Raw genomic sequence first — 26,909 nt, 5'->3', positions numbered from 1 at the left:
CATCAATGCTGCTTCAAACACTATGTGTGCAAAGGCTGTGGAACAATGGGACACCTCCAGCGAATGTGCCGACGAGCTGCAAACCCTGCAAACCACCACGTTGCAGCGGAGAACAGATCCATGGCGGATCAGGCTGAACTAGAGACTCGAACCGAGGAGGCAGTAGTGTACAGGGTACACACCTTCACCACGAAATGTCCACCGATCATGCTAAAAGTCGAACTGGATGGAATTCCAGTATCCATGGAACTGGACAAGGGTGCGAGTCAGTCTACCATGAGCAAAAAGGCCTTCTACAGGCTGTGGTGCAACAAGGCACAAAGGCCTAAGCTTAGCCCCATTCATACCAAGCTAAGAACTTACACTAAAGAGCTGATCCCTGTAATTGGCAGTGCAACAGTAAATGTCTCCTATGATGGAGCAGTGCACAAACTCCCACTATGGATTGTACCAGGAGATGGCCCCACACTGTTCGACAGAAGCTGGCTGGGAAAAAAACGCTGGAATTAGGACTTCATCCGAGTGCTCTCGTCCGTTGATGGCGCCTCATGTGCCCAGGTTCTGAACAAGTTCCCATCATTGTTTGAGCCAGGCATTGGAAGTTTCTCTGGGGAGAAGGTGCAGATCCACTTGGTTCCCGGTACACAACCTATCCACCACAAGGCACGGGCGGTACCATATATGATGTGAGAGATAGTGGAAATTGAGCTGGAGAGGCTGCAGTGAGAAAGCATCATCGCGCCGGTGGAGTTCAACGAGTGAGCCAGTCCGAATGTTCCGGTTCTCGAAGGCGACTGCACGGTCAGAATTTGTGGGGACTGTAAAGTAACGATTTACCGTTTTTCGCTGTAGTGCTAGTACCCGTTACCCAAGGCAGACGACCTATTTGCGACGCTGGCAGGAGGGAAGACATTCACCAAGTTGGACCTGACCTCGACCTACATGACGCAGGAGCTGGTGGAATCTTCGAAAGACCTCACCTGCATCAACATGCACAAAAGTCTGTTCATCTACAATAGATGCCCATTTGGGATTCGATCGGCCGCGGCAATTTTCCAAAGGAACATGGAGAGTCTGCTAAAGTCAGTTCCACGCACCGTGGTTTGCCAGGACGACATACTGGTCATAGATCTAGACACCATCGAACACTTGAAGAACCTGGAAGAGGTTCTAAGTCGGCTAGGTCACATAGGACTCAGGTTGAAATGCTCGAAGTGTGTTTTCCTGGCACCAGAGGTCGAGTTCTTAGGGAGACGAATCGCGGCAGACAGCATCAGACCCACCGACACCAAGACGGAGACCATCAAGAACGCGCCGAGACCACAGAACGTGATGGAGCTGCAGTCGTTCCTGGGATTCCTGAACCATTTCGGTAATTTCCTACCCGGGTTAAGTACCTTGCTAGAACCCCTACATGTGTTGCAACGCAAGGGAGATGACTGGGTATGGGGAAAATCACAAGAGGATGCTTTTGAGAAAGCCAGAAATCTGTTATGTTCCAACAAACTGCTTGTCTTGTATAACCCATGTAAACGTTTAGTGCTAGCTTGCGATGCGTCTTCATATGGGGTCGGGTGTGTGTTACAACAAGCTAATGAATCGGGAACATTGCAGCCGGTCGCCTATGCGTTTGTCCAAGGCCGAAAGGGCCTACAGCATGATTGAAAAAGAAGCTCTGGCATGCGTTTACGCGGTGAAAGAAATGCACCAGTGTCTGTTTGGTCTCAAGTTTGAGCTAGAACCTGACCATAAGCTGCTCATATAGCTATTCTCAGAGAGCAAAAGGATTACTACCAATGCCTCTAGCCTCATCCAAAGATGGGTGCTCACGCTATCTGCATACAACTATGTAATCTGCCACAGACCATGCTCAGTGAACTGCGCTGATGCTCTCAGTTGGCTACCATTGCCCACCACCAGGATGGAAATGGCACAGCCTGCAGACTTGCTCTTGGTGATGGATGCATTCGAAAACGAAAAGTCACCCATTACGGCCTGCCAGATCAGGACCTGGACCAGCCAGGATCCTTTACTGTCCCTTGTGAAAAACTGTGTCCTCCATGGGAGCTGGTCCAGCGTCCCAGCGGAGATGCATGAAGAGATCAAGCCGTTCCAGCGGTGCAAAGACAAAATGTCCATACAGGCGGACTGTCTTTTGTGGGGTAATTGCGCGGTTTTGCCTAAGAAAGGCAGGGAAACGTTCACAATGCGACCTACATAGTACCCACCCAGGCATAGTAATGATGAAAGCTATAGCCAGATCCTATGTGTGGTGGCCCAACATCGACTCAGATTTAGAGTCATGTGTGCGCCAATGCAACACTTGCTCTCAACTGAGCAATGCATCCAGAGAGGCACCACTAGGTTTGTGGTCATGACCCTCCAAACTGTGGTCGAGGATCCACGTTGACTTTGCGGGCCTGCTCCTAGGCAAAATGTTTTTGGTTGTTGTGGATGCTTATTCAAAATGGATTGAATGTGTAATAATGTCTGTAAGCACATCCACTGCCACCATCGAAAGCCTATGAGCCATGTTTGCCATGCACGGCCTGACCAATGTCCTTGTCAGCGACAATAGGCCGTGCTTCACCAGTGCTGAATTCAAGGAATTCAAGCAATTGGATCAAGCATGTCACATCTGCCCCGTTCAAGCCCGCATCCAACGGTCAGGCAGAACGGGCAGTCCAGACCATCAAGCAAAGCTTGAAATGCGTGTTGGAAAGCTCCCTATAGACCCGCCTGTCCCGAGTCCTGCTCAGCTACTGCACCAGACCCCATTCGCTCACCGGGGTTCCCCCAGCTGTGTTCCTCATGAAAATGGTGCTCAAAACAAGGCTCTCTCTTGTCCACCCTGATCTCCATGATCACGTCGAGGGCAGGCGGCATCAACAAAGCATGTACCATGATCATGCAAACTTGTCATGTGATATTGAAGTCAATGACCCTGTATTTGTACTCAATTATGGACATGGTCACAAATGGCTTGCTGGCACTGTCATAGCCAAAGAAGGGAGTAGGGTGTTTCATGTCAAACTTGCCAATGGATTAAATTGCAGAAAGCATTTGGACTAAACCAAACTACGATTCACAGACAGCCACGAGAACCCGATGAGGACACCACCAACTTCGACCCAACACACACACAAGTGGCAACCGACATCACAGTTGACCACGAAACTGAACTCACCATCCCCAGCAGCCCGGCAAGGCCAGCTGCCTAGCAGCCCAGCGAAGAACCAACCAACTCACCCACACCTGCATTTGTACCGAGACGATCGACAAGGGAGCGAAATGCCCCAGATCGTCACACCCTGTAAATAAGTGTACTATTGACTTTGGGAGGGAGTGATGTTATGTATGCAACTCGAGGCAACCTGTATAATACCACCACCAGAGGGCTTACCTGTTGGAGTCCCAAGGGATCCCAGCATCTCTGGGGAGCACTGTATATAAACAGGTCTCCCACGCTGTATGGGCACTCTGGAGCCTGAACAAAGGAGCTAAGGTCACACTGACTCATTGTCTACAATACTCAGTTGCATTACTTTATTATGAGCATAACAATAGGTAATTCCCTGCTCCCGCATTCTCAGCAGGACTGCAGAATAAAGATTCTCTGACCCACAGGGGCCAAAATTCACCATCCCCAAAGGGACTGCTACCACAGAGTTTGGGCGGTTGATCGAAAAAATCGATCGGTTGCTGTGGTTAGGTACTTTTCCGTCCCCGAGTCATATTCAGCTCAGGGAGGATTTGAGCGGTGTTCACTTCTGCTGAAAACAGCGCAGTAAAGCCGCTGTAAAGGTAAGTTTCCAGAGGAAAGGGAAGCAGCGAGCAGTCCGCTGGAAAGTCACCAGGTCAGGTCGGACTTTCGCCGGCAGTGCCCCCGAGAGGTTTTCGATGCGATGCTCGAACACGACACCGCTGGGGCCCTTTGGTAAGTAAATAGTTTTATTACTTATTAGTGTTTTTATTTAATTTTCAGCATCTGCTGTATTTAGCTTTTCATATAGTTTATAATCATTCAAGTTTTTATTTCATTTTCCAGCATCTGCAGTATTTAGCTTTTCATATAGGTTTATTCATTGTTTTGACTCCATTAAACCTGCTGCGTGCTGCTCAGAGGTTTGCACATATCCCTGTACTTTTGTACAACTTTCAGGTCTGATTCTTTAGTGGAGGCCTGTGGGCTGCAGAGACCTGCTTGGCAGAGTTCACCCTGAGGATGGGAGGAGTGTTGGGAGGGCGACACCTCGTCAGAAGCAGGGCGGCACGCAGGAAAAGGCGTTGCCGTCAGCACCGTGCAGACAGGCAGCGGGCAAGGGAGGCAGCAGCCATGATTCGTTCATTTTGCGCCAAAACAGTGTGCCCGCCGTCTTGACCGGCCTGAATCAGGATTGCGGTTGGCTGCTTGGGGACAAGGGATATCCCCTGTCCACTCGGCTGCTCACTCCTCTTTGGAACTCCAGGACAGCGCCAGAGCATGCATACAATGATGCTCACTGTGCCACCAGGTGCATCATCGAGCAATGCATTGGCATCTCTAAGCAGAGATTCCGGTGCCTGGACTGCTCTGTGGCACCTTGCAGTACTCTCCTCAACGGGTCTCCATAATCGTCGTGGCCTGCTGCATGCTGCACAACCTGGCCATCATGAGGGGACAACCGCTAGAGGTGGAGCCAGCAGTACCACCTGAGGAGGAGGAGGGGCAGGAGGAGGATCCCCATCACCCCAGAGCTAGGAGGCATCGACCCATCGCCACCCTGGAAGGACCAGGTGCAGACTGGCCAGCACCCTCCTGGGAGGGTGCGTCCTCACATATATGGAGGTGCCTGACACCTCCCCTGCAATCTCCCTCCATACATTATGTACTGGCGGTCTGCCTAGTCAGGAAACAGTATTTTTCTTCTGTCCTCCACACCATCCTTCAGTGCCTCCAGCTCCATATCAGTGAACTTGTTGGCTCTCCTTGCACCTCTTACACCAGCCATCCTTCCAACCTCCTTCCCCCCTCAGGCCCTTGCTGCAAACCCGGGCCTTTAAAAAGGCCAGGGAGCAGCTGGCTCATTAGAAACCCTTACCTGCATGCTGAATTTCTCAGTGGTGATAGCGCTCAAATTAAGACAGCCACATCGCTGAAAAATACACTTTGGAAGGGTTCATTAGCGCTGGAACCCATTTGTTCATTTTTGGAGCTGAATATGGGGTGGGCCAGCCACGAAAATGTTTTGGCGCTAATGGCCACAAAAAGGTGGGGGGAGCACCAGCTTTCCAGCGGTACTGAATTTTGGGCCCACACTCTCATCACATGTGGGATCGCAGAATCACCCCTTAGATGTCTTGTTAGGAATTTTTGAATGTAGCCTGTGGGCAACTTAGGAGTTTGAGTCAAAATGCCAGGCATGCAAATCTGTCCTCACTTGTCCAATGCCAATTTTAAAATTATTTCAAAGGGATCATTTTGATGTGAAATATTTTCCTTGAAGACACACCTTTGAAACTATCAACAAAGAAAAATAAGATTGCATGGATTTGCAATTTTTAAATCAGTCTGTGTTTACATAAGTTCCAGGGAGGTTCCACTACATCTTCTCTGTTGACACTATTCATTTCTTCTGAATAAAAGATGTTGCTATGGGAACTTGCATGGGTCTCAACTATGCCTGCTTTTTCGTGGGATATGTGGAACATTCTTTGTTCCAGTTCTACTCAAGCCCCCATTCTCCCAGTCTGTCCCTCTCTGACGATGTCATCTTTCATACCAGTGCTTCTGATATGTCTTCCTTTGTCCTCAACCAAGGATTCCCCTCCACTGTGGTCGACAGGGCCCTCGACTGTGTGTGTCCATTTCCTGCACTTCTGCCCTCACCCATTCCCCTCCCTCCCAGAACCACGATAGGGTTCCCATTGTCCTCATCTTCCACCCCACCAGCCTCCACATTCAACGGATCATCTTCCGCCATTTCCAGCGTGATCCCACCACCAGGCACATCTTCAGCTCCCCTTTCAGCATTCCGAAGGGACCGCTCCCTCCACGACACCCTAGTCCACTCCTCAATTAGCCCCAACATCTCCTCCCTTCCCACAGCACCTTTCCGTGCAAGCGCAGGAGATGCAATACCTGTGTGTTCACCTCCTCCCTTCCCACCATCCAGGGCCCCAATCACTCCTTCCAGGTGAAACAATGATTTACTTATCCTTCTGTCAATTTAGTACAGGTGCACCATCCCAAATCCGGAACTCCAAAAAACGGAATTGTCCGAAAACTGGTCATTTTGCGCATTTAAAGTCGTCCGGAATCTGGAATTATTCTCCTAAAACCGGAAAATCTTTGAGGCAAAACCCAAAATCTGGGTATGGTTTCGGTCGAGGATTCTGGATTTCAGACAAGAAAATCAAGCCTGAAATCTGGAATCCTTGACTGAATCCGTGACTGATTTTGGGTTTTGCCGGTTTTGCCGCATAAAACCCGGCACGGATTCGGTCGAGGATTCTAGATTTCAGACTATTGATTTTCTTGTCTGAAATCCAGAAAAACCGCGAAACCGGAAACGGATTCAGTTCCAAGGATTCTGGATTTTGGATGTTGTACCTGTATACTGTTTTCACTGCTCACGATGCGGTCTCATATACATTTGGGTGACCAAATGCAAATTGGGTGACCACTTTGTGGAACACCTCCGTTCAGACCCTGAGTTTACGGTCGCCTGTCACTTTAATTCTCCGTTCCACTCCCACTCTGACCTCTCTGTCCTCGCCCTCCTACATTGTTCAAATGAAACTCAACGTAAGTTTGAAGAACAGCACCTCATCTTTTGATTATGCACTTTACAGCCTTCTGGACTCAAAATTGAGTACAACAATTTCAGATTGCAATGTCTGCCCCCAATTTTTCAGACAGTAGCTGTTGAGGATTCTGCTTTTCCCATTTACAGATCTTCTAGAGTCATCTTTTGTTTCTTTACTTGTTCCAATACCATCTCCTTTTGTCTCAAACTATCATCCCTTTTGTCATTTAATTTCTCCTGACTTCCACCCTATCACAAACTTTTTCCCTGCTTCTGCACTTGCTTAAAACCTGGTGTATCTCTAACTTTTTCCAGTTCCTACAAAAGGTCATCGACCTGAAACATTATCTCTGTTTCTCTTTCTACAGATGCTGCCTGACCTGCTAAATATTTCCAGCATTTTCTGTTTTTATTTCAGATTTCCAGCATCCACAGGATTTTGCTTTTGCATTAACGGATCAGTTGAGTTTTTATGACAATCTGGAAGTTAGCACAAAGATTATCAGATTTGAACTCACGTTTTCTTGGGTGCTGGTCTAGTACCATAACCATAACCACAATGCTACTCACTATTAAATGTACTCACTATTAAATTGAAGTAGGCCGAGAAGTCTTAGCAGATTTGATCCTCAACATGTTCAAACAATATCGAGCAGCAATCAACAAATGTATAGAATATTGAACTATATAGCCAGAACAGTCGATTGCATGATTTTCATTACATTGATTTTAATGTAATGAAACCAAGCCGGTTCAATAAAGGGCTTGCAATCCTCCTGCCAGATTAGTGCCCAGGCAGTTAAGATGAAAATCTGCCTCAGTGACTAACAATTAATTCACAGGATATACTACAATCTACTACTTCAGGTTATGGGGCTAACCTGAAGCTGACAACATATTTTCAAAACTGATTGTGAAGCTGGCTGTGGCTGAACTGGAATGAACCATTTTAGAAAATACAATGTAAGTGGGCCATTTTTAATGATAGGATCTGGTACTGTATTATCATTTCTGTTTTGTTAACATTTCCTGCTATTAAATGACTTAGAACAATTATATGATTATCTTTATTTCACTAGGCAGTTTTCCAAATGACAAAACCAAAAGATGGCCTGTGGTGTCATTTCAGAGCAGAAACTACAGATAATTATCATTTACTGCTACCAGCAGCTATTTGGTTCAGTATCATTAAAAGTATAAAAGAAAGAGAAAGATGGGGAAGAAGAGCATGTTCTTTAAAGAATAGACTTCCCAAATAATGAAATTGTTTGTCATATACTGTCATGAATTGTCTGGCATATATACGACAACAGACTTGCATTTATATAGCGCCCTTAACATAGTAAAATGTCCGAAGGTGCTTCACAGGAGTGTAATCAGACAAAAATTGACACTGAGCCAAAGAAGGAGATACTGGGACAGGTGACTAAACTCAAAGAGATAGGTTTTAAAGAGCATCTTAAAGGAGAAGACAGAGGTGGAAAGGCGGAGAGGTTTAGGGTGGGAATTCCAGAGCCTACTGCTTAGATGGCTGAAGGCAAGGCCGCCAATGGTGGGTCGAAAGAAGTAGGGCAGACACAAGAGGCCAGAGTTGAAGGAATGTAGAGTTCTCGGAGGGTTGTCGGGCTGAGATACGGAGAGGAGAGGTATTGCAACACGAGGATGAAAAATTTAAAATCTAAAATTTAAAATCGAGACCAGGAGCCAATGAAGGTCAGCGAGTACAGGGGTGATGGGTGAACAGGACTTGGTACGTCGTAGAATATGGGCAGTAGAGTTTTAGATGAGCTCAAGTTTATGGAGGGTGGAAGATGTGAGGTCTGATAGGGAGTCATTGGAATAGTTGAGTCTGGTAATAAAAGCAAGGATACAGGTTTCAGCATTACCAGATTCCTCAGCCAAGGTCGGGAATCCGCCGGGCAGCCAGTGTGCTGGAAACAGAAACATAGGAAAAAGATTAGGCCATTCAGCCCAAAGTGCCTGCTCCACCATTCAATTGGATTATGGATGATATGTACATCAACTCCATTTACCTGCTTTTTTCCATATCTCTGGATCCTCTTACCTAACAAAAATCTATCAGTCTGAGTATTGAAAATTTCAATTGGCGCAGTATCCACAGCCTTTTGGGGAAGAGAGTTCCTGATTTCCACCACCCATTATGTGAAGAAGTGCTTATGATTTTACTCCAAAATGGCATAGCACTAATTTTAAGATCTTGCCCTCTTCTCCATCATTCCCCCACCAGAGAAAAGAGTTTCTACCCTATTGAATCCCTTAATCATTTTATTACTTTGATTAGATAATTCCTCAAGGGAATACAAACCAAATTTATCCTCAGTCCTGTTTTTATTCGAAAATCTGTATTGTATCCTATCCAAGGTCAATATATCTTTACTGAGGTTCCATGCCCAAACCTGAATGCAGTACTTCAAATGGGGTCTGACCAAGGCTCTGTACACTGAAGTATCACTTCCTCACTTTTGAATTCCAATCCTCTTGAGATAAAGAGCAACATTTCATTAGCTTTTTTCATTACCTTTTGCTCCTCCACAGTTCCTAGGGCTAGAACCTCCACTTTTGAGCTTATCGCCCAAAAATGGGCATTATTTCTGGCGTGGGCGTTAAAAAAGGGTTTTCAGATCGCCGGCTTCTCGCCCATTCTCAAAGGACCGAGACTCCATTTTTGAAAATGGCCATTGCCCCAAGCGATATGAAATGGGCAGTAGCGTAAATTTTTTTTGACCTTCTGCCGTAAAGTGTGGCCATCCTTAGCAACGGCATGGCAACGCTCGATTCCCGCGATTCAGGAGGTCAAGGGTCATCATGATATGTGCAGAAGAGGAGACAGAGAGAGAGGGAGCTCAGAGGGTCTGAAGGCATGTCTGGGTGTGGTGTGGCTGCTTTGGGAGGAAGGAGGGAGGTTTTAGAGCTTCACAGCAAGTAGGCAAACAAAAATTAGCTGTTACCAGCCACATATTTGCCCGAATTTGGCCTACAATGGAGAGAGAGAGGGAGGCATCACAGCACGCTGTGGAGACTGACGCTGGAGAGAGCGGTAACATGGGAGAGGGGCACATTGGAGGGCGCAAAAAAGCCAGGAAGTTCTCGGACGAGGTAAATGCCTCCCTCCTGCAGGAGGTCGAGTCACGCTGGGGTGATTTGACACAGGGAGGGCGTGGGAAGCCCACCCCAAAGGCCTACCAGAGGATATGGACCGAGAGAGCACAGGTGGTCTCGTCGGCGACCAACGAGGTTCGTGAGGGCAACCAATGCCGCAAATGATCGAATGACCTTGTGGGATCCGCAAGAGTAAGTATTATATTGATTTACATGTACTTATGTATTTATATAATTTGACTTGTAACAGTCATGAGTGACTATCATCAGATGTGAGGCCTTTCACTTTTAACGGGAATGTTTTACTCAATGCCTGCGGTCACAGCATATGTCTTTAGGTGAAGAATGATCATTTTCATAATAATCATGATTACATCTGTCGGTTATGTGTTGTATCAGTCTCTGTGACAGGACATAACAATGATACCATGCAATGATCTCATGCCATGTCGTCCTGTCACCTTCTATATAAGAAGCTATCGACGATGAGGTCCGTGCAGAGGCGAACGGGTGGGGGTGGGAAGCGACCAGTCCCCAGCGACATCACTGAGATGGGGGAGCGGGTGCTCACACTCGTGGGAAAGCACACCCGGACAGCCACGGATGCATCTGCAGACCCTGAAGTGATGCCACATGAGTAAAACTTACACCATTGTGTGATGTGAAGTCAATAGATGACACACCCACTCATATCCGAACAATCATATATAATAGATGATTTCTAAAATTGTCCTAGAAATAATGATGGCCTAATGAAAATCATTGGAATGCAACTGTGTTGATGGTCATGAAATGTGATGTCTGCGATGATTTTGAGAGCGGTGGTGCTTTTGTCATGCATATGCTGTGTGTAGCGCTGGACTCACCTTGTGACCCTAGCACCCCCTTCTCCTCTAATAACCTCATTTGTGTTTTGTAGCTCAGCCAGCAACACGTCCCAAGGCAAGACCACAGAGGCCAGAAGGTGGGGGCGCAGGGCCCGATTCTCCTGAAGATCCAACATCTGGTGCTGAGGAGCTGCGATTCTCGCCCGTCAATCCGCTGGGTCTGTTCTCCACGGATGACAGCGTGGACTTCGAGGAACCTGCATCGCTACACTCCAGAAGCCATTCCATCCCAAGGCCATCTCGTGGTCCTCTGGTCATTCCCGCCTCCACTCTGGAGGTACCGGCCCCAAGCACCTCGCCACGGGGCACTCCATTTGTTCCCAAGATGGCGCTGACCCCGCGGAGGTCTCGTGGACACGGCAGGTCTGTTCCACGAGCGCCACATGACAGCGGAGAGATGGTACAGTTGTCCAGGAGGACTGTAGACATTGGTGACTATTGTGTTCCTAACACAGATGAGGCTGCACACAGGGAGGTTAAAGTAACAGTGACCTCAGTCTTTAACAAGACACTCCAGAGTGAGGAACAGGCCTTAGGGGCCGGCTTATATACAGTGCTCCCAATCCCTTGGGGCTTCCGGGGATGAGCTCCCTAGTGGCAGAACATGGGAGTGCATGATTTACAGATACACAACATCACTCCGCCCCCCAAAGTCAAAGTGAAAGCTATTTACAAGGTGAGGAGGTCGGGAGCCTTTCTTTACCTGGTGGACTGCCTCGGTACAACTGTCTGTTCTGGTGTGTTGGCTGTGCCCTCGCTGGGCTGGCGTGTTGTTGGCCCTGCAGGGCTGCTAGGTGAGCCTGGCCTTGCTGGGCTATTGGGCGTGATGGGTTCGATTTCCTGGTCCGGCGTGGTGTCGTTGATCCTTTGGGTGTGTGTTGTGGGCTCGAAAAAGGTGGTGTCTGCTGTGGGTTGTTCAGGGCAGTCTGTGAACCGCAACCTCGTTTGGACCAGCTGCTTTCTGCAAATTTGTCCATTTTCCAGTTTGACTACAAATACCCTACTCCCTTCTTCAGCTATCACCGTGCCCGTGATCCACTTGGACCATGTCCATAGTTTAGCACATACACAGGGTCATTCAGATCAATTTCCCGTGACCATCATTTACATTTTGTTGCTGCCGCCTGCTCTCTACCTGATCATGAGGTTGGGGTGAACCAGCGAGAGTCTGATTTTAAGTGTCCTTTTCATGAGTAGCTCAGCCGGGGGCACCCCTGTGAGGGAGTGGGGTCTCGTGCGGTAGCTGAGCAGTACTCGGGACAGGCGGGTTTGGAGTGAGCCTTCTGTCACTCGTTTAAGGCTCTGTTTGATGGTATGTACTGCCCGCTCTGTCTGCCCATTGGAGACTGGTTTAAACGGGGCCGAGGTGACATGTTTGATCCCATTACGGGTCATGAATTCTTTAAATTCGGCACTGGTGTAACATGGCCCGTTGTCACCGACCAGTATGTCAGGCAGGCCGTGGGTGGCAAACATGGCCCTCAGGCTTTCAATGGTGGCGGTGGCGGTGCTTCCCGACATTATTTCACATTCAATCCATTTTGAAAAAGCATCCACCACCACCAGGAACATTTTACCGAGAAACGTGTCCGGATAGTTGACATGGATTCTCGACCATGGTCTGGAGGGCCAGGACCACAAACTTAGTGGTGCCTCTCTGGCGCGTTGCTCAACTGAGCACATACACTGCATTGCCATACACAGGACTCTAAGTCAGAGTCAATACCGGGCCACCATACATGGGATCTGGCTATCGCTTTCATCATTACTATACCCGCGTGTGTGCCGTGGAGACCCGAGATGAACGTCTCCCTGCCCTTTTTTGGTAGCACTACGCGGTTACCCCACAACAGGCAGTCTGCCTGAATGGACAGCTCGTCCTTTCGCCATTGGAACGGCTTGATTGGCTCTTGCATTTCAACGGGGATGCTGGCCCAGCTCCCATGCAGTACAGTTTTTTACTAGGGACAGCAGAGGATCTTGGCTGGTCCAAGTCCTAATCTGGCGGGCCGTGACAGGTGATTTATCATTTTCAAATGCTTCCATGACCATCAACAAGTCTGCGGGCTGTGCCACCATTAACAAGTTTGCAGGCTGCGCCATTTCCACCCCCGTGGTGGGCAATGGTAGCCCACTGAGAGCATCCTCACAGCTCTCGGTGCCTGGCCTATGGCGAATGATATAGTTATATGCTGATAGCACGAGTGCCCACCTTTGTATGCGGGCTGAGGCATTAGTATTTATCCCCTTGTTTTCAGCGAACAGGGGTGTGAGGGGCTTGTGATCGGTTTCCAGCTCAAATTTGAGGCCAAACAGGTACTGATGCATTTTTTAAAATCCCGAACACACACACGCTAATGCCTCTTTCTCAATCATGCTGTTGGCCCTCTCGGCCTCAGACAAGCTCCTGGAAGCATAGGCGACAGGTTGCAACTTCCCCGCAACGTTAGCTTGTTGTAATACACACCCGACTCCGTACGACGATGCGTCACATGCTAGCACAAGTCTTTTACACGGGTTATAAAATACAAGCAGCTTGTTGGAGCATATAATGTTTCTGCCTTTCTCAAAAGCAATTACTTGTTTTTTTCCCCATACCCAGTTCTCACCTTTGCGCAATAATACATGTAGGGGCTCTAAAAGGGTGCTTAACCCCGGTAGGAAGTTACGAAAATAGTTGAAGAGTCCCAGGAACGACTGCAGCTCCGTGACGTTCCGTGGCCTGGGCGCGTTCCTGATAGCCTCTGTCTTGGCGTCTGTGGGCCGAATGCCGTCCGCCGTGATCTTTCTCTCCAAAAACTCCACTTCTGTTGCCATGAAGACACATTTCAACCTCTTCAGCCGCAGTCCTACGCGATCCAGTCGCTGGAGAACCTCCTCCAGGTTTTGTAGGTGCTCGGCGGTGTCCCGGCCCGTGACCAATATGTCGTCCTGAAAGACCACTTTGTGTGGTACCGACTTGAGTAGGCTCTCCATGTTTCTCTGGAAAATCGCTGCAGCCGACCGAATTCCAAACGGGCAACTGTTGTAGGTGAACAGTCCCTTGTGCGTGTTGATGCCGGTGAGGCCCTTCAAAGACTCCTCCAGCTCCTGCGTCATGCAGGCCGAAGTCAGGTCGAGCTTGGTGAACGCCTTGCCTCCTGCCAGCGTCGCAAATAGGTTGTCTGCCTTAGGTAGCAGGTATTGGTCCTGTAGCGAGAAACGATAATAGTTACTTTAGAATTGCTGCAAATCCTGACGTTCCATCACTTTATAGTACTGGAACAATCGGACTGGCCCACTCGCTGAATTCCACTGGGGAGATGATGCCCTCGCGTTGCAGCCTGTCCAGCTCGATTTCCATTCTCTCCCTCATCATGTGAGGTACCGCCCGCGCCTTGTGGTGAATAAGTCATGCCTCTGGGACCAAGTGGATCCGCACCTTCGCCCCGTAAAAGTTTCCAATGCCTGGCTCAAAAAGGGAAGGAAATTTGTTAAGAACCTGGGTACATGAGGCCTCATCGACATGTGATAGCGCTCGGATGTCATCCCAGTTCCAGCGGATTTTGCCCAGCCAGCTCCTTCCAAGCAGTGTGGGGTCATCGCCCGGGACAATCCAGAGTGGCAGTTCGTGCACCGTGCCCTCATAGGTGACCTTGACCATGGCGCTGCCCAGGACAGTGATAAGCTCTTTGGTGTACGTTCTCAGTTTCGTGTGGATGGGGCTCAGCGCTGGTCTGAATGCCTTGTTGCTCCAGAGTCTCTCAATCATCTTTTTACTCATGATGGATTGGCTAGCGCCAGTGTCCAGTTCCATGGCTACAGATAAGCCATTCAATTTTACGTTTAGCATTATAGGTGGACATTTCGTCGAAAATGTGTGCACCCCGTGTTCTTCAGCATCTGCCTCCTCTCTCTGAGGCTTGAAATTGCTTTGATCCACCATGGACCGATCTTCCTCTGCCACGTGGTGGTTAGCAGGTTTTGCAGAGCTTGCAGCTCGTTTGCAAGCTCGTTGGAGGTGCCCCATTGTTCCACAGCTCTTGCAAACATACCCTTTGAAGCGGCATGAATAGGCTGAATGGAAGTCTCCACAACGCCAACAAGGTATGAATTGCCTTGCATTCATCCTTTGTTGGGGACTCTGAGTCATCTGGGTCGCCTGAGGCCTGCTGGCAGTTGCAGAATCGTGGGTTCTGCCCTGTACATTTCTGCTCGCAAATACAGTTCCAGTTAATTTATGAACATTGCTAGCACTTGTGTGCTGAGGATTTGTCTGGTGTTATCATTGGTGGACATAAACGCCTGTGCTATCACAATGGCCTTACTGAGGGTCGGTGTCTCTACAGTCAAAAGTTTTCGTAGGATGGTCTCGTGGCCAATGCCCAGTACAAAAAAGTCTCTGAGTATTTGCTCCAGGTAGCCATCAAACTCACATTGTCCTGCAAGTCACCTTAGCTCGGCGACGTAGCTCGCCACTTCCTGACCTTCAGATCGCTAGCAAGTGTAGAACCGATACCTCGCCATCAGCACGCTCTCCCTCGGGTTAAGCTGCTCCCGAACCAGTGTACACAGCTCCTCATACGACTTATCTGTGGGTTTCACCGGAGCCAAAAGATTCTTGATGAGTCTGTAGGTCGGTGCCCCGTAGACTGTGAGGAGGACCGCTCTCCTTTTTGCAGCGCTTCCTTCGCCATCCAGCTCGTTGGCTACAAAGTACTGGTCTAACCGTTCAACATCGGCTTCCCAGTCCTCACTCTCCGAGAACTTCTCCAGGATGCCCAAAGTTTGCTGCATCTTTGCGTTGGATTCGTATTGTCGTTGCCAGTTATTGTGTTCCTAACACGGATGAGGCTGCACACAGGGAGGTTAAAGTAACAGTGACCTCAGTCTTTAATAAGACACTCCAGAGAGAGGAACAGGCCTTAGGGGCCAGCTTATGTACAGTGCTCCCAAGGGATGCTGGAATCCCTTGGGACTTCAGGGGATGAGCTCCCTGGTGGCGGAACATGGGAGTGCATGCTTTACAGATACACAACAATGACCAGCTCATTGAAGCATTGGGGGGCATATCCCGACAGCTGGCCACCATGACCGAGTACATTCCGCAGATGGCGGAGTCCCTGGATGTGATAGCCAGGAACACTGCTGGCACAGGGCTCCCAGTGCTCCCCGAGCATGGCACTCCAGCCCTAGGTGTCTCACCACCACTGCGAACGATAGATGAGAGCAAGGACCTAGATCCTGCTTCTGCATCAGAGAATGTTGCCCTCTCGGCATCCCCCAGTCCCGTACCCGTGCAACGATTGCATCTGCCTTCATCCCCCCCAATGAGGCACCGCCTGAGGAGCTCCTCGGCCAGGTGCCGTGGAACGAGGAGGGGAAGGGGTAGAGATGGGGAAAAGAAGGGGAGGGGGGAACAAAAGTGAGGTGCATGTCTGCAGGTGATGGCTGTGTTATATCTCCATCTGCGTGTGTGCAATTTGTTGTAATGTATGGGGGCTGGGGACTACCCTCCTGCTTTGTCTTTTTATTCTTGTTGCTAGACATAAACATTTGATTAATGTCAATGGTGGAAAAAGTGGGGTGTGGGCGGTGGTTGGGTGTTGTTGGCTGTGATACTTAGGATTTCAGACTCATGTTGGTAGAAAATTTTTGTTATTGAATATAAACTTGTTGTGCATTGTCTCAGAGAGCTGCACCGTTACACACTGGTTATTCCTTAACATGAAAGGGTTAAATACAACTTAACATCAATCAACGTAAACTTTAACTGGCACCAAGATGATGGGCACCATTGATGTCTGAGCTGCACACATACAACAGTATGTCAGCGTTGTCACTCACATCAAAGCTCTTTCAGGCAAATCGTTCAGATATCAGCTCCTCGCGTAAGAGTCTTGCAGCTATTTAGCCACCATGGGTCCTTTCCTGTAGTCTGGAGGGAGTCGTGGGCATGGTTGCATAGCCAGCCTGATTGTCTGGCTCTAGGTCAGTGTCCAGCCCCTCGTCGTCCTCTTCCTTTCTCTCCTGAGGTGGAGCATCAGTCCCTTCTGGCAATTCTTGGCCCCTCCTGATAGCCAGGTTGTGCAGCATCGAGCACATGACCACGAATTTACCTACTTGCTCAGGGTTGTTTTGTAGCTCCCCTCCTGAGTGGTCAAGACATCTGTAGCGCTACTTAAGCACAGTTATTGTTTGGTGGCCCCATTGCATTGAAAGTATATTAATCAGAAGCAACGATTTCCTCACTAAAATATGCCCCAATAGTCCAGAGTCTGAAAATATGTCTGTTGAGATGTTCACTTCACCTGAGAAGAACTCCAGAGTCAATGCAAACTCCCCCGAAGTTGAGGCAGCCTTTTGAATGAAACCACCCTCCATTTTAAAAATGCCAGCTACACAGCTGGCGTTCGTTCAGAACAGTTCCACTTTTCTGGGCAGTTTTTTGGGCAAGCGATATTCTGGGCGATCTTGTGCGAGATGTTGAAAGTGACGGTGAGTGATCTCCTGAGCGTTATTTTCGCCAAATGTGCTCTTTGCTCAAAAAAAAAGTGGGAGGGCGGTATTATTGAATCTCGGCATTAATTTCGAGTGGAAAGTAACACTGGGCAATATTATGGGCTTTGATTTCGCCCATTCTGATGATTCCGTCCCAAAAAAGTGGGTGGCCGATAATATTTTTTCCCAGCATTAAGCACAAGGGGAAAGTAACGCTCGCCGATAAGTTTCCTAAAATGCCCGTCAGTTTCCATTTTGTGCCAAAATGGGCGATACATGGGTGTTATATGTCATTTCAGCGGTAAAATGGGCGTTAAGTGGGCGTTAAGCATGCAAAAAAGGTTCTAGCCCCTAGTCTCTCGCCTTTAAGGAACTATTCCGATTTGACTTTCTCAGATCTAAGGCGGATGACCTCACTGTGGTTGAACTCCATCTGTTATAATTTTGCCCACTCACTTACTCTGTCTATGTCCCTTTGTAATGTTCTCTTCACATGCACACAACTTACTGTACCTCCTAACTTGGTGGAAGAAACAAGGTCTATCCTCTTTTGGCTGGCAGATGTGGGGTTCACATGTGGGCCCAGGTTTGGCCCCAACATTTTTCCATTAATTACTTAACTTTTTTGGCTTCCTTGAGAGCCACAAACTTTAACCTTCGGTGCTGGTGGTACTGACAACCTCAGAGTGGCTTTCTAGTATCGCCTTTTCTTGGTAGGTGTCCAACATGTGCTCATTGTGCAGGCAGCCTCCAGAAAAATGAAGATTAGGGAACCCAGAGGGTTTGGTGGGATCAGCAGTGGAGGTACCTGTCAGGCATTTCCTGGCACTTACACCACGGGCCCTAATTGCTTTACCGTGGAGGCACTAGTTTCTACTGAGCTGTGAGTCATGCTCCTCTACTTGATGCTGATATTTTAATGTATGTGTTTGTTCATGTGTTGGGGGAAGACACGTACTATGATTAAAGAATCCATTATTATTATATAGAGATGGAAATGACCTGTCAGTGTATTTATCCCATAGTTCTAAAAAAGACACGGGTGATCTGTGAGGCACTGATCATTATTGTGCAAGAGTCATTGAAAACTGGGGAGATACCAGTAGATTGGAAACATGCTAATGTGTTACCGGTATTCAAACAGCAGAACAAAACAGCAAGAGGCAACTATGACTCATTAGTCTTACTCAATGTAAAATGATGACATTGATTAATAATAATCTAGGAAAATGTAGTCAGCATGAATTAAAAAGGGGACGGTCCTGCCTGACCAACCTCCTCGACTTCTTTGAGGAAGTGACCACACAAGTGGATTGTGCAAAGCCCTACAACGTGGCAACCTAGACTTTCAAAAGGCATTTGACGAAGTTCCACACAAAGGCTATTAGTTTTACTCAAAGGTGTCGGAATTATGGGTAAACCTTGTGAATAGATAAGAATTTGATTGAAGAGTAGAAAACAAATCCTTGTTAGGTGAGTAATGTTGGGATGGCAGTAAGTATTAAATGGTGTGCCCCACAGCTCAGTGTTAGAACCAGAATTTTTTCAAATTTACATAAATGACTTAGATTCTGAAACTCAATGTAAAGTGGTCAAATTTGCAGACGATCCAAAAATGAGGGGCTGGGCAGGTGGTGGGGAGATGTGGGTTGCAGGGATGGTGGTTGTTAGGTGGCAGTGAATTTGGAGGAGGCAGATTAGAAATTACAGAATGATTTGAGTATAATGTGTAAGAAGGCAGGCCTATGACAAATGAAACTTAATGCAGACCACTGTAAAAAATATTGCACATTGGAGACAAAACTGGATGGCACACATACCTCATGAATGGTGCTGATGTAGCTAAGCCGAAAGAGACCTAAAGAGCCTTCATTGACTCAATGTTCAAACTGTTCAATGCACAGTAGTAGTCGACAAAACCAATAGCATATTGAACTACATAGCCAGTATAGCAGAATATAAGTCAGAGCAAGTTGTGACCAAACTGTATCGTGTTTGTTCCTTGAGCACTGTATCTAGTTCCAGTCACTGAGGCACTGGAGGAAGTGCTAGAGGAAGGACAGGGAAGAGCCATGAGGTTGACCACTAAATTAAAGTGACGAGCTATGAGGAAATACGAGTGATGTGAGCTTTTCAGCCTGGAAAGGAGATGTCTGAGAGGAGTTTATAATATAGGGCTTAATTTTCCTCAAGCCCGTTTTCTGGCGTATTGCCAAAGTTACGCCTGTTTTTCTAGAAATGCGCCAGAAATATTTTGCCGACATTCCCCGATGTATAATTCGAATTTGGCGCCGCGCAGCGTGTCCAGTCACTTCGGAGGATGGAGCCTGCTGTCTGCACCGAAAAAAACGATGCCGCACCTTCTGCGCATGTGCGACAAAAAAAAAGAAGTTTATGACGTTATATCAATGGACGCGCATGCGCAGTACAGCTTCGGGTTGGCAATCGGCCATTTTTAAAGATCCAGTTGTGTGAGAAGGAGTGCTGTGTGAGAACATTGGAAAAATCGGAGCTGCAGCAATACAAGATGCAACATGGTGCAAGGACCAAGAATTTCTTACAAGATGAAGTGGAGGCACTAGTTACTGTGATTGAGAGCAGGTGGCAGGAGCTGGACACCAGCAGAGGTCACATAAAAGTTCCACGCAAAGAAATGAAGAAACCCTGGAACCAAGTTTCAGAAGATTACTGCACAATGGTGACCACCATGAGATGGGGAGGCCAGTGTAAAAAGAAATGGCAGGACCTTGGTCAAGCAGTTAGTGTAAGTAATATTTTCATTTATTCAATGGATTTGCAATTGTAAATGTGACCAGCTGTATATGTCCCACCCAGCAGAAAGACACCCTCTCTAAAAAGTTACATTTTCATCTTTGCAGAGGAAGGTGGCACAGAATAAAAGGGAAAGAACTCGAACAGGAGGAGGCCCAGCAAATCTGCAGATACTGACACCCTTGGAAGAGAGGGTCGCTGCTTTGATGGGTCCTGCCTGGAGAAAATCAACCACCACTGCACAAGCTGGGCCCACACTCGAGGGAGAGGGTAAGTCCTGCAAATTCCACAGTCTGGCTTTGCTAAATGTTAAGTACTGCACAGGCTAGCCATGCTTTGGTTCCTGGGGATGTCTCCATTAGCTACGCTTCGGTTGATGCAATGTTCTATCATTCATCGTGGTCCTTTAAATCAGCCTGCTGCCTGCCCTGTGTGAGCCTACTCATGCCACCCACCCTGCCCCCTCCTCTGCTGCTAACCATTTGTCTGTGTTCTGTTATATTTTGCAGAACTTGAGGCCAACCTGACGATGCAGAAGAAGATTCAGATGAGGATGAGCCTGAAGAGGAAAACATCTTACAATCCCACCCTCCAGACAAAGAGCATGGGGATGAGGGGGAGCTGGAGCGAAGGGGGAGGGGATGGAGATGGATGAAGCTCCCACTGTTTTACTGACTTTGGTAATGAAGGTGCCGCCCATTGAAGTGCCAGCCCCTTCCGTGACTAGTGGTTTGAGTGTTGGTGGGACATTCCATGGGTTCCTAACGTCCGAGACTGCGGGTCCCAGTGGTGTGGTGCAGCAAGGCACACCCAGGGCCCCACCTTCCGAGGCTGCGGGTCCCAGTGGTGGGGTGTGAGCCACACCCGTGGGAAGGAGGGGAAGGAGAGCTTGACCGCGCTCTCCTGAGGTGCAGGATCTAACAGATGTGGTTCAGATGATGTCATTGAGTTTGGAGAGCATTGACCTTACCCGATCACTCCTGGACGCCATCAGTGGGGTGAGTGATGAGGTAGCGGGACTGTCGGGAGAAGTAACAGTAATGACACGAGAAATGGGAATGATGTCCGAGACCATCAGTGAGGGAATAGTGGCCATGAGGGAGGGAATGTTGCAGGTCATTGAGACACTGTCAGGACGCATGAGGGACAGCATGTTGGAATTAGCTGCTGCAATAAGGGAACACGGACAGACCACGCGCCCATTGACAGAATCAACTGGCTCTCCCACTTCAACCCCCACACCAGTCTCTTGAAGAGCTCCAAGCCGGGCCCTCCACATTGCCGCATGGGCCCTCCACATTGCCGCCGCTGTCCCCCCACATCACCCCCCCTCCCCCCCGCCCCACCCACTCAACAGGTGCACACTACCTGAGGTGTTAGAAAGAATAAGCTTGGTACCAACCCCAGAAACACTGTGCCTGTGGGCATGGGTGGTGGACTCACCAAGAACAAGCGTGGCGGGTGGTCTTAGAATAAAGTGGAGGAGAGATAGGTGCAGCCTTTCTTTGCTGCTGCTGCTGTTGTTGTTGTTACTATTATTGTTACTGTTGTAAATGTTGTTCTCAAATTAAAAGATTTTTGTAAGTTATGTAAATTTACAAGTTTAAAAGTTAGTAAGTGATCTTAAAGTTTTTAAGTGATCTTAGAGTTTGTAAATGATCTTAAAGTTTGTAAGTGATCGTAACTGAAAACTTTAAAGTTTGATACAAGAATAATTTTATTAAAGTTAAGTACAAAGAATTGTTTGTTAAACTTTTGAATAAAATATATTTTACATTAATCATTTTCAATATTTGTTCCATTATTAACACAACTTTTGGAACTCAAGAAGAATAATTTCTATTATTTGTTCGATAATTAACACAACGTTTGAAGTAAACAAGAATCATTTCCATCATTTGTTCCATTAACACAACACAACATTACGGAACAGGTCCAAACAGTAAACATCGTCCATGTGGAATAGTTGTCGCTGAGCCTTCAGGCAGCAAAGCGTTCACGGATGAACTGCTGGCGCAAGGCTCGAGCAATCGTTAAAGGGGCGCGATGGCCCACCATCCTCCGCCGTTGTTCTTCGGGTTCAGGTACTTGCATGGCTTCCTCGTCCTCATCCTAGTCCTCCTCGTCATCTGCATCTTCCTCATCATTATCATCAGCCACTCTCATCGCAGGTGCTGCTGCCTCATGATGGCTAAGTTATGCAACATGCAGCACACAACAGTGAACAGGCCGACAATCTCAGGGGAGTGTAGCAAGTAGCAATTTTTCAAATAACGCTGTTTCAAGATGCCAGTGGTCATCTCTTTGATGCTGCGCATCGCAATGTGCGACATGTTGTATTCCCGGTCAGCTTCCATTCGGGTTACCCGTAGGGGCGTGATGAGCCAGGTGGCGAGGCTGTACTCTTTGTCTCCCAGTAGACAGCTCTGCCCTTCTGGCTGCTGCTGAACCAAGGCAGATATAATGCTCTCGTGTAGGATGAACACATCATGGTTGCTCCCAGGATATCTTGCATCGACTGACATGATACGATGCATGTCGTCACGCACGAGCTGTATATTAATGGCGTGGAAGCCTTTTCTGTTCCATATCTGTGCAAGGCGATGTGGGTACAATCAAAGCAGCCCTGTAACTTTGGGAAGCCAGCAATCCTGGAGAAGCCCACAACCCTGTCACGCATTGCTTGGGCAGTCATGGGGAACTTTATGTAGTCATTCCTCCGGGCATATAGTGCAGCAGTCACCTGCCGAATGCAGACATGTGTTGCATGTTGAGAGATGGCGCACACATCCTCAGTTGTAACTTGAAATGATCCGGAAGCATAGAATGAAAGTGCAGCTGTAACCTTCACTTCAACTGACAAAGCAGTCCTCCTGACGCTTCTAGGTTGCAGGTCTGCTTTCACCAACTCACAGATCTCAGTTACAACCTCTTTGCGGAAACGCAGCCTTCTGACACAGTCTGCATCACTCAGGTGCAGGTACGAATGCCTGTCTCAATATACCCGACATGGGTAAGGCCTCCTGCCCAGCACCCTACGGGCTCTGATGTTCTTCATACGATGACGTCGAATCAATTGTCTCCTACGTAGCACTATCATGCAAAAGGCTCGCACAAGGTATGGCAGTGTCAGTATTGCCCCCATTGTTAAATTTTACCTTTGCAAGAAGTTCAGGAAGGCAGGCAGGACAGGTTATTTGTTCTCTTTCCCCAAGGTCTGTATAGATGGACCACACCCAGATCTTGTGACTTTCCCCCTCCCCCCCCCCAACTCACTGCAGTCTTGTGACTTCTCCCCTTCTCCCCCCCTCCCCCAAACTCATTGCAGTCTTGTGCCAAGTGCAGCAGCCTTCCAATCGGCACCTCCCTCCCCGGGCTCAGTGCAGAAGCCTTCCAATCGCCACTTCTCTCCCGCCCTGCCTCCCCCACCCCCCCCTTCCCCCGCGGGCTTGTTTTCCAACCGAGCCCCAAGCCCTTGTGTCTGGGTGCAGGGCTAATTCTGATGGCCGATGCTACGACCCCCCTCCAGACCTGCTTGAAGACGTTCGGTGGTGGCGTGTGAGTAAAATAAAAATGAAAACTTCAGAAATCCAAGAAACTTCCATGTTCTCGGTTGAAAGGTAAAAAAAGTTGAACTTCATTATGGATATTTCAAGTGTTAGAGACTCCCTCCAAAATCTTTGATGATAACCAATGGCGTCTTTTAGCACCGATTTTTCAATGTGCTGACCTAAGATACGACATTTTGGGCAAACTGCGAAGAATGCTGAAAACTGGCGCAGACATGACGTCAAAAAAACCTAATGTAGAAAAATCGTAACTAAAGCAGTTACACCGACACAGATTCCAGGGGAAACTTTGAATTAAATAATTATGCCAGAAAAAATGGCGCAAATGACCCGGGAAAATTGAGCCCATAGTTAGGGCACTGGAAAAGGTAAAATATTACCTTAAATTAAATAGCGAGACACTGGTTCAAACGAGTAAAAGATCAGGAAATCCTTTGATACAAAGAGTGATCAGTGAATGGAATAGAACATATAAACATAAGAACATGAGAAATAGGAACAGGAGTAGGCTATATGGCCCCTCGAGCCTGCTCCGCCATTCAATAAAATCATGGCTGATCGGATCATGGACTCAGCTCCATTTACCTGCCCGTTCCCAATAACCCCTTAACCCCTTATCATTTAAGAAACTGTATTTCTGTCTTCAATATATTCAATGTCCTAGCTTCCACAGCTCTCTAAGGCAGTGAATTCCACAGATTTACAACCCTCTAAGAGAAGAAATTTCTCCTCATCTCTATTTTAAATGGGCGGCATCTTATTCCACGATCATGCCCTCTAGTTCTAGTCTCCCCCATCAGTGGAAACATCCTCTCTGCATCCACCTTGTCAAGCCCCCTCATAATCTTATATGTTTCGATAAGATCACCTATTCTTCTGAATTCCAATGAGTAGAGGCCTAACCTACTCAACCTTTCCTCATAAGTCAACCCCCTCATCTCCGGAATCAACCTAGTGAACCTTCTCTGAACTGCCTCCAAAGCAAGTACATCCTTTCGTAAATATGGAAACCAAAACTGCACGCAGTATTCCAGGTGTGGCCTCACCAATACCCTGTATAACTGTAGCAAGACTTCCCTGCTTTTATACTCCATCCCCTTTGCAATAAAAGCCAAGATTCCATTGGCCTTCCTGATCACTTGCTGTATCTGCATACTAACCTTTTGTGTTTCATGCACAAGTACCCCCAGGTCTCGCTGTACTGCAGCACTTTGCAATCTTTCTCCATTTAAATAATAACTTGCTCTTTGATTTTTTTTCTGCCAAAGTGCATGACCTCACACTTTCCAGCATTTTACTCCATCTGCAAATTTTTGCCCACTCACTTAGCCTGTCTATGTCCTTTTGAAGATTTTTTATGTCCTCCTCGCACATTGCTTTTCCTCCAGACTTCCAGAAATAGTGGAGGTGATAACTATGGAATATTTTACAAAATGGTTGTATGCTGAAATGGGGGAGCTTTAGAATCTCTCTGGATGGATGAATTAAGATGGACCAAATAGCCTTCCTCATCCATAATTTTCAGGATCTTGTGAAATCAGCTAAATACAGAATGAATCAGGAATCTGATGCCTCAGGGAGCCCCTGGACTTCATTGCAATGTTCCCGCAATGACTAGCGGTCCCGCGCAGACCACTGGCTGGCTTTACAATCGGAAAACTGCGCATGCGCAGATGTTTGCATGGGCCATGCAGCCCGTTAAAGAGGCTGTGCAATCAAAAATAAATAAAGGCAACATTGGTTCACTGACCTCAATTTGAAAATGTAATATTTACTTTCTATTTTATATTTTATTTATCTTTCAAAAGAAAGTTGCAGCAGCAATGTTGTACAATAATCTAAAATACTTGAATCACAATTTTAAAAGGGTATTTTAAAACCACAATTGTTCTCTGATTCTCGTGTTTTTGCATTCTGCTTTATGATATAAATTATTTGAAACGTACATACAGTGCTATATGGAATACCAGGTGCGCAGACTGCTGGAGTGGAAAAGTTCACTAACTACTCAAACATACCCTTCCTGCTTGCATTGATTGTTATATCCTTTCAATATTTTTTAGTTGCTGCTGCCAGGAAAATTGTCGAGGATAGGTATTCCTTTGGGGGGTTCCGATTGCACTGCATGATTTAACTGAGGAAAAGGAGTTCATGAGGGACAACAGATGCAGGTGCAATGACATCTGAGGCATTTCAGCTGCTCCTGTCAATGCCCCCGGAGTCGTGTTGATATACTCCTCTAAACATACCTGGACACAACAGAGAAGACCTGTTCCCACTGTCTGTGCTTCACAAAAGAATCTCTTACAGAGCTGCACCACCTGTAATAGATTAGGTGACTTGCAGGCAACATCTGGAACAGGGACGGCTCTTTGTTTTGCATCTGTCCACAGTGCCCACATTATTTGAAGCAGAGGAAACACTGGGTGGATGCTTGTTAGCGTATAAGGGCTATTTTCTGCAGCCGTCACTGCGGGCTCCACTTCCCCCCCCCCCCCCCCCCCGCCAATAGCAGAGGAGTGCCTTGCACTCGAAGTCTGGGCAATGGCTTGCTGTTCTTTGGTGGCCACCTCCATCTGCAAGAAAACTGTGCCTTGCCGCTTTGTTGCAATAAAAGATGGCATGTAAAAGGGCAGTGGTTGTTTTAAATGGTACAACAGTTGCCAATTTAGATTTGTGCCATGCTCGATGGGCCCACAAGAATTATGCATTAAAGTAAGAACATTTAATTGTGCCTTCTTGGTACCAGTGAAATTCTTCTTCATTTACTTCCTCAGGGTTCTGGGTAACTGCACCTGACTTGTTTGGTGACCTCAATTCATTCAGCTTGCACCTGAATCTTTACTTCAGCAACACATAATGTCACCCTCCTGTGGTGCACCTCCTGCAGTAGACATTTAACTCTTCAGTATCAAAAGAAGCACTTTTTCTCACACTTCGCCTTTGTAGTGTTGTGAGCAATTGCTCAACTTTTCTGCACCACCACAACCTTATCTGTGAAGGCACACCACAGCCATTTAAAAGCTACTACCTTGTTGGAACTTGAAGCTCTCCGGTCAATTGTCCCATAGGCCAAGCTTCCTGCATACGTTTGTCACAGTATAGAAATCTATTCAAACTAGAGGGAGGAACTAGCAATTCCAATTTTTGTCTCGGTGCATAATGGCCGTTGACCATTTAAACTATGATTTTGTCATTCTTTCAAAATTGAGATTCTTTTGTAAATATGAAACTAGAAAACTGAAATGAGGTAAATCTTTGGCACAAACCAAATGCATTGACTAGTCGAGCTA

General features: G+C 47.4%; 1 protein-coding gene across 2 annotated transcripts in view; it reads left to right on the top strand.

Annotated features, from left to right (window-relative positions):
* LOC139228229 (uncharacterized) overlaps positions 1–26,909 on the top strand; it is an 88,584-nt gene that overhangs the window by 46,835 nt on the left and 14,840 nt on the right. The gene's annotated exons all lie outside the window — the stretch shown is intronic.

Source organism: Pristiophorus japonicus, chromosome 17 (assembly GCF_044704955.1).
Source record: "Pristiophorus japonicus isolate sPriJap1 chromosome 17, sPriJap1.hap1, whole genome shotgun sequence".
Classification (NCBI taxonomy): Eukaryota; Metazoa; Chordata; class Chondrichthyes; family Pristiophoridae; genus Pristiophorus; species Pristiophorus japonicus.
Note: the sequence above shows the minus strand (reverse complement) of the source record. Positions and strands in the feature narration are given on the sequence as shown.